Here is a 14,133-nt window from a genome sequence, read left to right on the forward strand (position 1 = left end):
GTTATGTCCGGCATGGCATGGTAAGGTATATTGAGTGGTGATTTTGTTGATTGAAATATATTTGTTACATGTCATGCAGGGAACTTATAAAACTCCTGAGTCGACCGCAGACCGAGTCTTGTTGCCAGTAACCCCCATACTTGCTATGTACTACCACTTGTCCCTGCCATAGGTAGGGTATGGTTCAGTAAGTCGTCAACCCCTTTCAAGCACACACCGTACAGAGAGGCCATGGTGGAAGATATCGGTTGTAGCCGGTAGGCATGCCACCTGGTCCGGGGGCATGGGTGTTTCCGGTTGGGACCGAGAGGGGAGGCCACCCCTTAGAGCGCGCGATATAAATTTGATCCCATGCTACGCGAGGTTGTAGCCTCCCCACTTAGAGTTTTGCTTAACAAGTGTCGTGGGTGATTCCAGACACCGGTGAGTTAAGCTGGTGTGTGCAAGTTAGGCGTGTTTTCAACTAAAAGACCATAGACGGAATTAGTCCCGATGGACTAAAGGAATCCGTTACTCGTGGGTAAAGAGTACACCCTCTGCAGAGATTAAAACCTATTCGAATAGCCGTGTCCATGGTTAAGGATTACAGTCTGGGATGGGTCAAGTGTTGGTCTTAGTGTCGGTCTTCGGAGGGGATATTGTTAAACCAAACTGGGATACCGACTGGATACTTGTGAGGCCCATGATTATTATTTTGAAATGGACTAACCCGTTGCATTAATTATATTATTGAGTATCCCTGGGACGGTTCTACCTCCTGGATATTCATTGTGATTATTTATTTTGTAAGCCCTTTATGTGGTGTCGCTGAGACGCCCGACTGTGGCAATGCTTGTTATTTATTTTAAAGCCCTTTATGTGGTGTCGCTCAGACGCCCGACTGTGGCATTTCTTTTAAAAGCCCTTTATGTGGTGTCGCTCAGACGCCCGACTGTGGCATTTCTTTTAAAGCCCTTTATGTGGTGTCGCTTAGACGCCGGACTATGGCATTTCTTTTTAAGCCCTTTATGTGGTGTCGCTCAGACGCCCTACTGTGGCACTTCTTTTAAAAGCCCTTTATGTGGTGTCGCTCAGACGCCCGACTGTGGCATTTCCTTTAAAAGCCCTTTATGTGGTGTCGCTTAGACGCCCGACTGTGGCATTTCTTTTTAATCCCTTTATGTGGTGTCGCTCAGACGCCCGACTGTGGCACTTCTTTTAAAAGCCCTTTATGTGGTGTCGCTCAGACGCCCGACTACGGCATTTTATTCCCACTCTATTATGGCTTATTCATGTTGCATATAAATAACCTGCTTGCATGCATAAAAGATATTTTATTTGTGACTGACGATGTGATCATAGAATATTTCAGCGCATGACTATCAATTAAATTATGCCAGTGTTCACAATGTTTGCGAGTACATTCAAAGTACTCACTGGCTTGTCCCTGGCTATTGTCTTGGCCAGATTGCTTGCTTGGAGAGGAGCGTGGCGATGGCAACCTCGAGACCTAAGCAACGGTGATAACAGCCTCGCGAAGATAGGAGTTAACCTGGTCAGCTGTTCCCGTGGGAAATGGAGTCCCATAGACACTGATGTCTCACAAACCGCTTCCGCCATCAACCACTTGAAACCCAATTGTTGTACTCACAGGCCAGAAGGGTCTTGTACTACATATTTTGTATTTTGCCTGAGATTTCTGTATCAAGTTCGGAGCCTCATCAGCTAACAGTAATCCTGGGGCTGATGAGCACGACGGTCTTTTCTGGAAATTTATGTCTAGAAAATCCGGTCGTGACACGTTTTGGCCAAGCTGGGTTGCCTGGCTCCTGTGCTTATGCCCTATGTTCCCGTTAGTTCGGCTAGGGCATAAAGGGAGCACCTCTCCGATTGTTACTGCCGGGTCATCCGGATGTGCACCTCAGACTGGGTGAAGCCCAAAGCTAGCGTTCTTCAGGGAATATTCGGTCGGTGAATTAAAGATGTTTTTTGCATTCGCTCCATTTGCGATTTTTTCAATCACATTTCGGACATGCGCTCTAACGCATGCACACCCAGGGAAAGGAACCCTTAATGGAACTATTCTCTCTGGAAGATGTTTCTTACATAATGTAATATAACATAACTAGCCAAACACAACTTGTCTTTTCAAGCAACTATGACCCCTACGCCTGGTTTCCGCACATATCCCGGCCTATTCGGCCGCACGGGTATTCGGAAACACTCCGTGCCTTCGGGTCCAGAGGCAAAGCGCAAAGGTCTGCCATGACAATCGTTTTACAATTCAGCTAGACGGAAAAATACAGTCATTTCGACTCAAAATTTTCCTCCTCTATACCCTCCAGCAGGCTATCTAACTTATAATCCTGCTACGAATATTTGGCAGCTACTACTACTTGGTCCTACACCAAATTAACGGGAGCTTCCTTTCCGTCTGACCCTAGAGGTCCGACCCGAGCCATATGATTCGGGTCAAGCTTGGTGTACCGTGTCTTCACCATGGCCCAGGCTTCTCGAGCCCCTTCCCGGCAGCCGATATTTTCCACAACCGGATACGTCACCAGGCTCCCTTGAATAGCTCTACAAGCTCCTCCATACTTCCTGGAGGGGAGGCGGATGGCCATAAGGCCTTAGCAACACTCCCTATTTCCTACCGAGCTTGCTCGTGCATTTGCGACAGCCTTTGCAGCAGATCGTCCGACAATCCGGACATCTCCTCTTCGGGACGGCCTATCAGCATACCGGCAAATTTTTTCTATACTAGGATTTGCAACAGAAACACTAATTAAGCATCTAACACTAAAAACAGAAAAAGCAACTTCTATATATCCATTAAAAAATAGAAAAATAACATAATATACAAAAAATCCATACTAATTAAACACTAATTATATCCATCCAACATGCATTCATACATATATACTAGTGAAAAAATAATAATCTAAAACATCTAAACTAATTAAACATAGAAAAATACATATATACTAATTAACTTAAGAAAATGTGTGTGTGTGTGTGTGGGCTCGGGGAGGGGGGGCGATGGTGGCCAGGGGCGAGGGAGAGGAGGAGAGATCACAGCGGGGTTACGGCGACGGCGAGGGGAGACGGCGATGGGAGACGGCGGGGGCGGAGAAGGGGGGGGGCGACGTGCTGGGGCGCGACGGGGGCGGCGACGCGGGGATGGGCCGGGGGAAGCGACGGAGGCAGGGACGGCGCGACGGCGATGGGCCGGGGGCGGCGACGGGGATGGGGGCGCCGACGGCAATGGCGCACGACGGGGGCGTCGACGGCGTCAATCGAGCGGGGCAGGCAGTGCGTCGTCGATGGAGAAATAGACGAAGAAACAGAGGGAGAATGAAATTTTTTCAAGGGTTGTTTATATAGGAGGGGCCTTTAGTACCAGTTGTAGCCACCAACCGGTACAAAAGGTCAAATTTGGCCAGGCCAAGCGTCGGGAATGGCACCCCTTTAGTACTGGGTCGTGGCTCCAATCGGTACTAAAGACCCCCCCCCCACTTTAGTACCGGTTGGAGCCACCACCTCGCTAGTTGAGCGGCACCCGCACCTGCTTATAAGCCTCGCCGCCGCTGCTATCTCGAGCTCCTCTCTAAAGCAGGCCTTCTAGGCCTACCTCTTCTACGATGCCCTGTTGGGCCTAATGGGCTAGCAGACCTGCATCCTGGCCCAACTACAGGTTGGGTTTCTAGTCGTATGCAGGCCGATGTGGCCCAGTAGGCGGGCTTTTTTATTTAGTTTTTTCTTCTTCTTTTTCTTTTCTACTTTATTTATTTTCTTTAATTTAGAGTTGGTTTTTGCTGTATTTAGAGTTTCTTTTTGAATATTTTTGCTTTAGGTTCAAAAAATTACAAACTATCTGTTAGTGCCGGTAGTTTTCAAATTTGAATAGTTCAAATTTGAATTATTTGAAATTTGTGTGGATCTCTAGTTTGTGAATAACTTACCCTTAAAATAGATTTTTTAGTGATTCTTTTTTCTTATGTTTAATCTTAGTGTGTTTTATCATTATACTCAATTTGCTAATACTTAGGTTATTTAAAAATGAAATGCCTTTGTAACAGATGAGTTTTCGTCCGAAACCCTGATACTTCGAAAGAGATTGTCCATTTTGTACACGAAGTGCATCCAGTTTTTGTTGTAACCCTCTCTACCTTTTTGCACATGCTATGTGGGTGAAATTATGATACCATGCCAACTTTCTACCTTTTCAGAGTTCGTTTGAAGTGTTTTTCAATTTGAGGGTCATTTAGCTGAAAAATCAGTAAATGCATGAAAGAATTGGTTTGCACAAAAAAATTCTTCGCGTTTCAAATGCCAAAACACATAAGTACCCTAACTATTACAAAGATTCCCTCCGGTTTGTTCGAAGTGGGACTTTACAGATATATAAGTCCAAAACCTCACTAGAGAAGAAAGTGATGACAGTGAGAAGCCGATCACATCCTAGAGTGGGATCTTTGGGCCGTGTGAAACTTTTTCCTCGTGTGTGTCCCATTGCACCGTAACGATGGACAATCTTCATCATTTAACTGGATGCTCGGGTCAATATTCACTGTGAATAGAGCAATTTCATGAAACTTTTCATAATCTTCTGACATGTCTGTCTTGTCATGCACTCCCACGATGTTTCTTTTCCCAGAAAGAACTGTATGGCGCGTTGGCTCATCATACGATATTTTCGCTACCTTATCTTTTCTTTTTCTCGGCTTGGTGGATATGTCCTTCACATAGAAAATCTGTGCCACATCATTGTCTAGGACGAATGGTTTGTCAGCATACGCAAGATTGTTGAGATCCACTGTTGTCATACCGTACTGTGGGTCTTCCGTTACCCCGCCTCGTGTCATATTCAACCATTTGCACCGAAACAAAGGGACCTTCAAACCACGTCCATAGTCAAGTTCCCATATGTCCTCTATGTAACCATAATATGTTTCCTTTCCCGTCTTGGTTGCTGCATCAAAGCGGACACCACTGTTTTGGTTGGTGCTCTTCTTATCTTGGGCGATGGTGTAAAATGTATTCCCATTTATCTCGTACCCTTTGAAAGTCATTACATTTGAAGATGGTAACTGGGACAACAAGTACAGGTCATCTGCAATAGCGGCGTCATGCATGGAACGTGTCTGCAACCAGCCGGCGAAAGTCTCCGTTTGTTCACGTGTAATCCAGTCGACAGACTGCTCCAGGTGTTTGGAGCATAGAAAATTCTTGTGTTCGTCCATATACGGAGCCACCAAGGCCGAATTTTGTATAACTGTGTAGTGCACTTGAGTGAGAGAATGCCCATCCATACATATTATTTGATCCCCTCCTAGCGTGCCTTTTCCATCCAATCTGCCCTTATGCCGCGATTCAGGAACACAAATCGGCTTAAGGTCAGGAATAAAGTCAATACAAAACTCAATGACCTCATATTCACGGCCCTTGGAGATGCTTCCTTCTAGCCTAGCACGATTATGAACATATTTCTTTAAGACACCCATGAACCTTTCAAAGGGGAACATATTGTGTAGAAATACAGGACCAATAACGTTAATCTCTTCGCATAGGTCAACTAGGATGTGTGCCATGATGTTGAAGAAGGATGGTGGGAACACCAACTCGAAACTGACAAGACATTGCACGAAATCATTTTCTAACCTTGGTATGATTTCTGGATCGATTACATTCTGAGAGATTGCATTGAGGAATGCACATAGCTTCACAATGGCTAATCGAATGTTTTCCGGTAGAAGCCCCCTCAATGCAATCGGAAGAAGTTGCGTCATAATCACATGGCAGTCATGAGACTTTAGGTTCTGGAACTTTTTCTCTGGCATATTTATTATTCCCTTTATATTCGATGGGAAGCCAGACGGTACCTTCATACTGAGCAGGCATTCAAAGAAGATTTCCTTCTCTTCTTTGGTAAGAGCGTAGCTGGCATGACCCTGATGTATGTCGTCTTTTCCATGCATACATTGCTGGTCCTCCCGTGCCTCCGGTGTATCTTTTGCCTTCCCATACACACCCAAGAAGCCAAGCAGGGTCACGCAAAGATTCATTGTCACGTGCATCACATCGATTGCAGAGTGGATCTCTAGGTCTTTCCAATACGGCAGCTCCCAAAATATAGATTTCTTCTTCCACATGGGTGTGCGTCCATCAGCATCATTCGGAACAGGTTGTCTGCCAAGACCCTTTCCAAACACTACCTTCAAATCCTTGACCATATCATGTTCAACAGCACTAGTAATGTAGCGAAGCTTCGTCCGGTGATCCGCCTCACCTTTGAAATGCTTGCCTTTCTTTCTTACGAGATGCCTGATGAGGACATAAACCTGGGGTAGGGTAATAGTCCTGACCTATATGTCCTACCTAAGGTCCTTGCCCTAGAAGCAAAGAAGTTCAAGAGTAAACAAGGTGGACCCAATAAAGGCGTCGAGTGCAATCCAGTCGACCTACCATTCACTCAGAGACTACTTCTTCTTTGAGTTACTCGACTATTCAACCACTTGACCATGTAAAAGACCACTCGACGTACAAGAAGACCTAAAGCCGTTCTAGACAGCAACGGCCGGGCATTTACTCGTATATTTAATGATCATTTGTAGAACTTTATTACAGACGTTACCTGTAACGCTCTCTCTTTATGTACATTGAACCCTGTGTAACGGAGGGTAGCTAGGGTCCTGGTGCACTCTATATAAGCCACCCCACCTCTGGGACAAGGGTTCACACCTCCTGTAACTCACACACATATAATCCAATCGACCGCCTCCGGGCTCCGAGACGTAGGGCTGTTACTTCCTCCGAGAAGGGCCTGAACTTGTAAGACTCGCGTGTACAACTCCTCGATAGCTAGGATCCTGCCTGCATATTCCTACCCCCATTCTACTGTCAGACTTAGAACCACGACAATGCATGCTCGGAAGAAATCGACGATGTCCCAGGTACACTTTCTTCCTACAGTAACCCAAATATATACTATCGGTATCATCCAAGCAGTGCGTGCATGTGTGGTATCCCTTGTTTGTCTGTCCTGAAAGGTTACTGAGAGCAGGCCAGTCATTGATGGTCACGAACAACCAGGGGCGGAGCTGGAGCAAATGTTACTCGATGCACCACTTTAACAAAGCTTTTAAATTAGGCAACGATTGTATTAAATGAAGGTGTGTTTCATAACTTCTAGCACGCATTATTGGATATAACAAGAAGGCGGTTTGTAAAAATAAAATGTAGCCATCAAAATGCTTACTATAATAATAAAACAAGGTTCAAAATTACTTGAGAAAGATCACGCCGCATTTCCAAATCCCAAAATACATCATCGGACAATAAGGTTCAATAACCTACAAGATACAAATATAATTAAACATACTAGTAGAGTATACTAAAATGGCCGAATGAAAGTACTTAAATGGCTAAAAGCTGAAAGTTACCTTTAGTACGTTCTGTTCCTCCGAGCCATGAAATACTCATCCACTTGAGCATTGGTGACCTTTTTCATTTCTTCTTTCTCCACATAACAAATAAGATCATCACTCAAACAAACATCATTGAGGCAACTGCGCAAGCAGGTTTTGACCAGTTTCATAGCTGAAAAGCATCTCTCAACTGTAGCAGTGGCAATAGGCAAGACAATTACTAGTTTCAACAACCGATAAAACAAAGGATACACATTGTGCCTCCCAGTCTGCACCTTTTTTTTGAAAGCTCAGTGATTGTTGCTAGGTTGGAAAAACTATCATCTGTGCGTACATCAGCAATATAGAGGCGTAGATCCTTATCAAGATCACTCAATTCCCCAGAATCAAAATCTTGATGGTATAGTTTAGCCAAACTCATAAGATTCTCCAAATTGGAATCATGAAATGAGTCTCTTGGACTCAAAGCCTCTGACCAAACAAGTAAATTAGTGGATGTCTCACTGAACCGATTGTCAAGCTCTTGAACTAGCCAATCAAAAACATCATTGAAACAATCAACTTGATAGTGATGTTTTTTGGTAATTCCAGTTACCTGCCTTCTCTTTTTTGGATTAACATATGCTTCTTCCATGTCCAACTCTACAATATCATGTGTCTCACAAAACACATGAACTCCACCTAGCATAGATTCCCATTCATTTTCTCTAAGTTCATTCAGAACAATTCTAGTTGACTTCACACATTTCATGGCCTTTACTATGTCTTGATCCTTTCGTTGCAATGCTAATGACAATGTATTTGTAGTTGTGAGGATTGTCAACATAAGATGCAAATAGAATACGAAGTCAAATGATTGAAAATACACTAGAAGACCATTTGCTTGGTCTCTATTTGTTCTATCAGTGTCTTCTTCTTCCACAAATTCTAGAACTTTAACAACTAACATGAACATGTGAAGCAATCTCTTAAGTGTTTTAGCATGGGAACCCCATCGAGTGTCTATGGCCTTTGAAGACATTGCTCTTGATTTAATCCTGTTCCTGTTGTAATCTGTCCACACCCTAAATCCTTTCTCATTTCTTCAAGATTAATATCTCTAATCATGTCCCTTCGCTTGGAAGATCCACCCACAACATTTAGCAAGGTAGAAATCATGCTGAAGAAATTACTAACTAATTGAAGCTGGTGAGCAAAGCAATGAACATAATAAGTTGTGCTACTTTATCTCATGATCAATGATTTGAGGCCATTAAACTAACCTCGCATATTGCTTGCACCATCATACCCCTGTCCTCTAACTTGATTGTAACTCAGTTTATATTTTGCAAAAAGAGAATCAATTGAACTCTTGAGGTATGCAGACGTTGTTTCTTTCACATGGACAAGACCAACAAAACTTTCTTTAGAATCCCCGGAACTATCAACATACCTCAATGCCACAGCCATTTGTTCTTTGCTAGAGACATCCCTAGACTCGTCAACAAGCCAACAAAACACAATATTGCGAACTTCTTTCAGAATAGATTGCACAATCACATGCGCAAGACCTTCACCAATATCTTTCTGGACTTCAGGAGCAGACATAAGAGAATTCTTTGCAGCATCTTTTCGCACAGCCTTGCGTACAACTGGATCATGCTCAGCTAAGAAGTCACGAACTTCCAAGAAGTTTCCTCTATTGTGCGAGTTCTTTGACTCATCATGTCCCCGGAAATGCAACCCTTGCTTCAACAATAGTCTAGCTGTGTCAATAGCGGCATTCAATCGAGCAAAATATGCAACCTTCAAAGTCTCACCTTGAACCCGCATAGCAACATCAATGTGTTGATCTTTTTTCTGAAAATCAAGTAATTTTTTCGTTGCTTGTTTATGGACACTACCCACCTCACCAACATGTTATTTTAACCTTGATTTCATGTTCCATCTCTTCCAACCATTCACAATGAATGCCTCATATCCAGCTTCTTTCTTCTGACTATGATCCCTAAATAAGAAGCAAGGAAAACAATATGCCCTTTTCTTCTCTTCGCTGTATTCAAGCCAGCTCTCAAATTCATCAAACCATTCGGGATTGAACTTTCTCTGTTTACCCCCAAAATCTGAGGATTCAAAATCAATCTCTATTGGCTGACAAGGTCCATTCAACAAATACTTCCTTCTTACCAGATCTTTTAAATTAGGATGATAATGCTCTATCAATTTTCTCTTGCCCGGATCATATTGAATCTCCTCTTCCCAATTTATGTCTTCCGGAACATCCTCTGATGATGCTTTTCTTTTGAGAAGAAACTTGTCCATAGTATCTGTATTCGACAAATAACAAATTACAAATGCGTCATTCAGACTTGTATCGGCAGATGAAATATACCCCAATTACGTGTATGGGGACGACGATTAAAGATTAGAAAGGTCGCTAATTACCGAGCTCCGGACCGGCCGGCGGCGTGCAGCATCGCTCGCGTGCGTCCTGTTGTCAGCGGCTCGCCGCCTTCGCTGCATGGTCTGCGGCGTCCGGCGGCCGGCGCCCTGCCGCTAGCGCCTGTTTGCGCGACGGTCGACGGTGATACGCGAGACTGGCTTTGTACGCGTCTACAGAAACCTAATCGATCGATAGTCGATAGATCGATTGGTTTTTCTTTTTTGAGGGAGACAGGAGATGGATCGATTAGTTGAGTATGTTTTTTCTTTTAAGTGGAGGGAGTTGTATGTGACGTGACTACGTGAGGAGGTGGATCGGTAATTCATGCGTGTGTGCGTACGCAGGCTGCAGGCATACTGATGTATTGGGCCACGGACGTGTCGTTGAAATGGGCCGACCCTGATGCACTGGTTTCTTTATTTAGATAGGTACTACTAGCCAATTTTTGGACCCGTATTCCTGTGCATACGGGTAGGCCCAATGGGCTCCGCCCTTGCGAACAACAATGACTTTAGGTCAAATTATTCCCCATGTGCTCATCCCACGCACGTACACCTGTTCCATTCCACAACTGTACGAGTTCTTCAACTAATGGCCTTAGGTACACATCAATGTCGTTGCCGGGTTGCTTAGGGCCTTGGATGAGCACTGGAATCATAATGAACTTCCGCTTCATGCACAACCAAGGAGGAAGGTTTTACATACATAGAGTCACAGGCCAGGTGCTATGCTTGTTGCTCTGCTCTCCAAAAGGATTAATGGCATCTGCGCTTAGACCAAACCATACGTTCCTTGCATCACCTGCAAACTCCTCCCTGTACTTTCTCTTGATTTTTCTCCACTGCGACCCATCAGCGTATACTCTCAACTTTCTGTCTTTCTTACCGTATTCTCTGTGCCATCGCATAGCCTTGGCATGCTCTTTGTTGAGGAAAAAACGTTTCAACTGTGGTATTATAGGAGCATACCACATCACCTTGGCAGAAATCTTCTTCCTAGGGCGCTCGCCCTCGACATCAACAGGGTCATCGCGGCTGATCTTATAGCGCACTGCACCGCATACCGGGCACGCGTTCAAATCTGCGTACTCACCACGGTAGAGGATGCAGTCATTAGGGCATGCATGTATCTTCTGCACCTCTAACCGTAGAGGGCAGACAACCTTCTTTGATTCGTACGTACTCTCGGGCAATTTGTTGTTCTTTGGAAGCGTCTTCTTTAACTTTACCATCAACTTTCCAAATGCCTTGTCAGTTACACCGTTCTCGGCCTTCCATTGTAGTAATTCTAGTGTGGTACCCGGCGACAACTTTTTATTTTCAGTTTCGCAATTCGGGTACAACAATTTCTTGTGATCCTCTAACATGCGCTGCAACTTCTTCTTCTTCTCTACACTTGCGCAGTTTCTCTCTGCATCGGCAATGGCCCGACTATTGGGGATATTACTACTAAGTATAAACCGGCCATGAGGGGCCGGGTTATGCCCATAATGGGTTAGTCATGTTTGAATCCCATGAAGACAAGAAGTATGGCGCTTTACGGAGGAGATCTAACATGAAGGCCCAGGGCTCAAAGGCGGATTAGGGCCCGTAGACGTAAACCACTATATGATATGTAACTTATGTTGTAAGACAAGGAAAGGTAGAAACCGAGCTGAGCACGTTTATGAGCCTGCCTCGGGATTCTGTAAACCGCCGTGCGTCAACCTGTGTATATAAGGGACGACCCGACGGCGGTTTAGGCACAACATAAAATAACTCGAGAGCTAGGCAAAGCAGATTTTCTCCCTGGTCATCGAAACCCTAGCAATTCCATCACAACCGGAGTAGGATTTTTCGTTCACCGTAAGGGGCCGAACCAGTATAATTCCTTGCGTCCCTTGTTCCGCTTTAACCCCTTTAAGCTAACCCGTCGCGATGGCTCCACGACTAAGTCCTTTCACCAGGACATCTGCCGTGACAAAACCACGACAGTCGGCACCCACCGTGGGGCTATCGCATGATGGTTTCGAGTTCTTGGAGGGCAGCTTCGAAGTACTCAAGGGATATGCTGTGGGCCGGATGACCAAGAGTCGTCGAGGCAAGCTCTACATCGACGACGTAGGCTGGGGCCCCGAGGCCGGCTCGATTGAGTACGAGTATCGGGTCCCCTTTGGCGGAATACAAATCTTCATTGGCAATATCGGTGAACCGGGCCCTGAGCCGGACATCTGCACCGACATCGTCGAGACGGCTCAGCGTGCAAGGCCTGCCCGAGTTCAGCCTGCCGTAAAGCGTGCCTTAGTGGGAGTCATCCATGGAGCGGAATCTGAGGATAGATCGGTATCTGATGGCGAAACTGTCGTTTACTCTGATGCAGCTGCATGATGGCCGGATTGGTGGCGGTTCCGATGGCAACAGTATTCCGGGCCTCTCTGATCTGCCGAGCTGAGTTGCGATTTTCATGGTTGTATGCAGTCGGTGCAGCATTCTTCTACCGCAGCGACAATGATTTCCGGTTTAGTAGCTGCAACACCCGCCGGGGCAGGAGGCCCCGCGCCAGCGCCGGTTTAGGTTTTGTCTGATTTATTCGACACTTTGGCAACATTGGTGGTAGCTGAGGTTTATCCGACATATCAGGATCAACATAACGTAGATATTGCAAAGGTGTAGGATCAGATACCTCAAGCTAATGTAGATCTGGCAGTAGATAAAACTAGGATAGACGCAGAGCGGGCCAAGTTAGAGGTACAGGCTTATCATCTTATGCTGGATCAGAGCGCATCAAACGATGTCATGAGAAGAAGGTACCAGTATCACCTGCCCCCGGTTTACGAGGGAAGGAATCTCTTTATTACGGTAGGGCAGGAACCAGAAACCAGCCAGTGGTAAACCGGGTGGGGGCACCTGGAACGGGGGCGCCAGTTCAGCCACGCACGATGGATCCGCCTCGTCAGAACAATGTCCAGTCATAGCACATCTCAACGCCTCCGGGTCATTACTCTAACCCATTGGATAACATCATTGCCGGCGCTTCATGATTGGCAGCTCTCCCGATCGAAGGCGAGTCTCCAGTAGCAGTTAAAACACGAGGGGCTAGAGAGCTCCTTCACATAGCTTTGACCCAATAGCAGGCTTATTCGTACAGTCGCGAGAGGATTCATTTCACCCCCCACCCAAGTCGGAGCTACAGCAGGCATATTGATGAACTGGTGGAGTCAAGCAGTGCGTGAAACTGTAACCCGCCGCGAGGGAATAACCCGGTGGGCGGCGGTGCTAATGCCTAGGATGTGGTGGATCGCGGTAGAGCACGTCGAGAAGCCGAGTTAGCAGCGCAATACGCGACCCGTCAGCTTACTCCGGTTTGTCCAACAACTTCGGTGGAACCAAGTGTGGTTTTCAGTTCTTTGGGGGTGCCGTGTCTCACCCTGGCCTTACACAACATGTGGCTGCCCAAGGATTTCAGGGGTCCTCGTAAGGTGCCCAATTACACTTCCGATTTACCCCCCGAATCATGGGTCGAGAGCTATGAGATGGCGATGGAGATGCTGGATGTGGATGACGTGGCATGTGCTGAGTACTTCACCATGATGCTAGAAGGAACAAGTCGTACCTGGCTAAAAAGTTTACCAGCTAACTCCATTGGATCATGGGCTGAGTTAAAAAGCTGGTTTATCCAGAATTTCAAAGATACGTGTAAGCAACCCATGTCAATTGTGGACCAAGCTGCCTGTGTTGAAGAGGAAGGGGAGTCTACAACCCATTGGGTGAAACGAGTATCAGCTATTCTGCATTCATCAGACCGCATCAATGCTGATACGGCAGTCTTTACATTGGAAGGCAATTGCCGGTTTACGCCTTTGAAGCTGAAGTTGGGAAGACTCAAGCGTCACTTCAATGACATAGCAACACTTATGGTAGCTCTGGTTAAGTATGCCGACTCGGATAGTACCAAGGACCTTGAGTCTGATGATGAAAGGCCGGTAAGGGAAAGAAGAATGGCAGTACCAAGGGGTAGCAGCATAACCCGACAGGTAATGGGAACAACGTTAAGCGTAAGGCGGATAACAGTTTGGATTTTATGGCGAACACCAACACCTAGGATAATGGTCAGCGCCGTAAGGGTAAACCGCCCCAGTGGGTTGGAGGATCGGGTCCCAATCTTGAGCGCCTGTTAAACCAGCCTTGCCCAAAGCACGGGTCGAAAGAAAGGCCAGCTACGCACCTTTGGAAAGATTGCTTTATTATGCGGGAATTTAAAAATTCGAATCTTTTCCAATACAACCATGGACCGCCCGGCGGTTCAGGAGGCGGTTGTCATGGGCTG

The 14,133-nt window shown here is 45.8% G+C and overlaps 1 pseudogene; it reads right to left on the reverse strand.

Moving 5' to 3' along the window:
• Positions 1-4,433: 4,433 nt before the first annotated feature.
• Positions 4,434-12,779, reverse strand: LOC147973873 (uncharacterized; annotated as a pseudogene).
• Between the last annotated feature and the right edge of the window lie 1,354 nt (positions 12,780-14,133).

Source organism: Triticum urartu, chromosome 5A, assembly GCF_056163025.1.
Source record: "Triticum urartu cultivar PI428250 chromosome 5A, HENAU_Tu73, whole genome shotgun sequence".
NCBI lineage: Eukaryota > Viridiplantae > Streptophyta > Magnoliopsida > Poales > Poaceae > Triticum > Triticum urartu.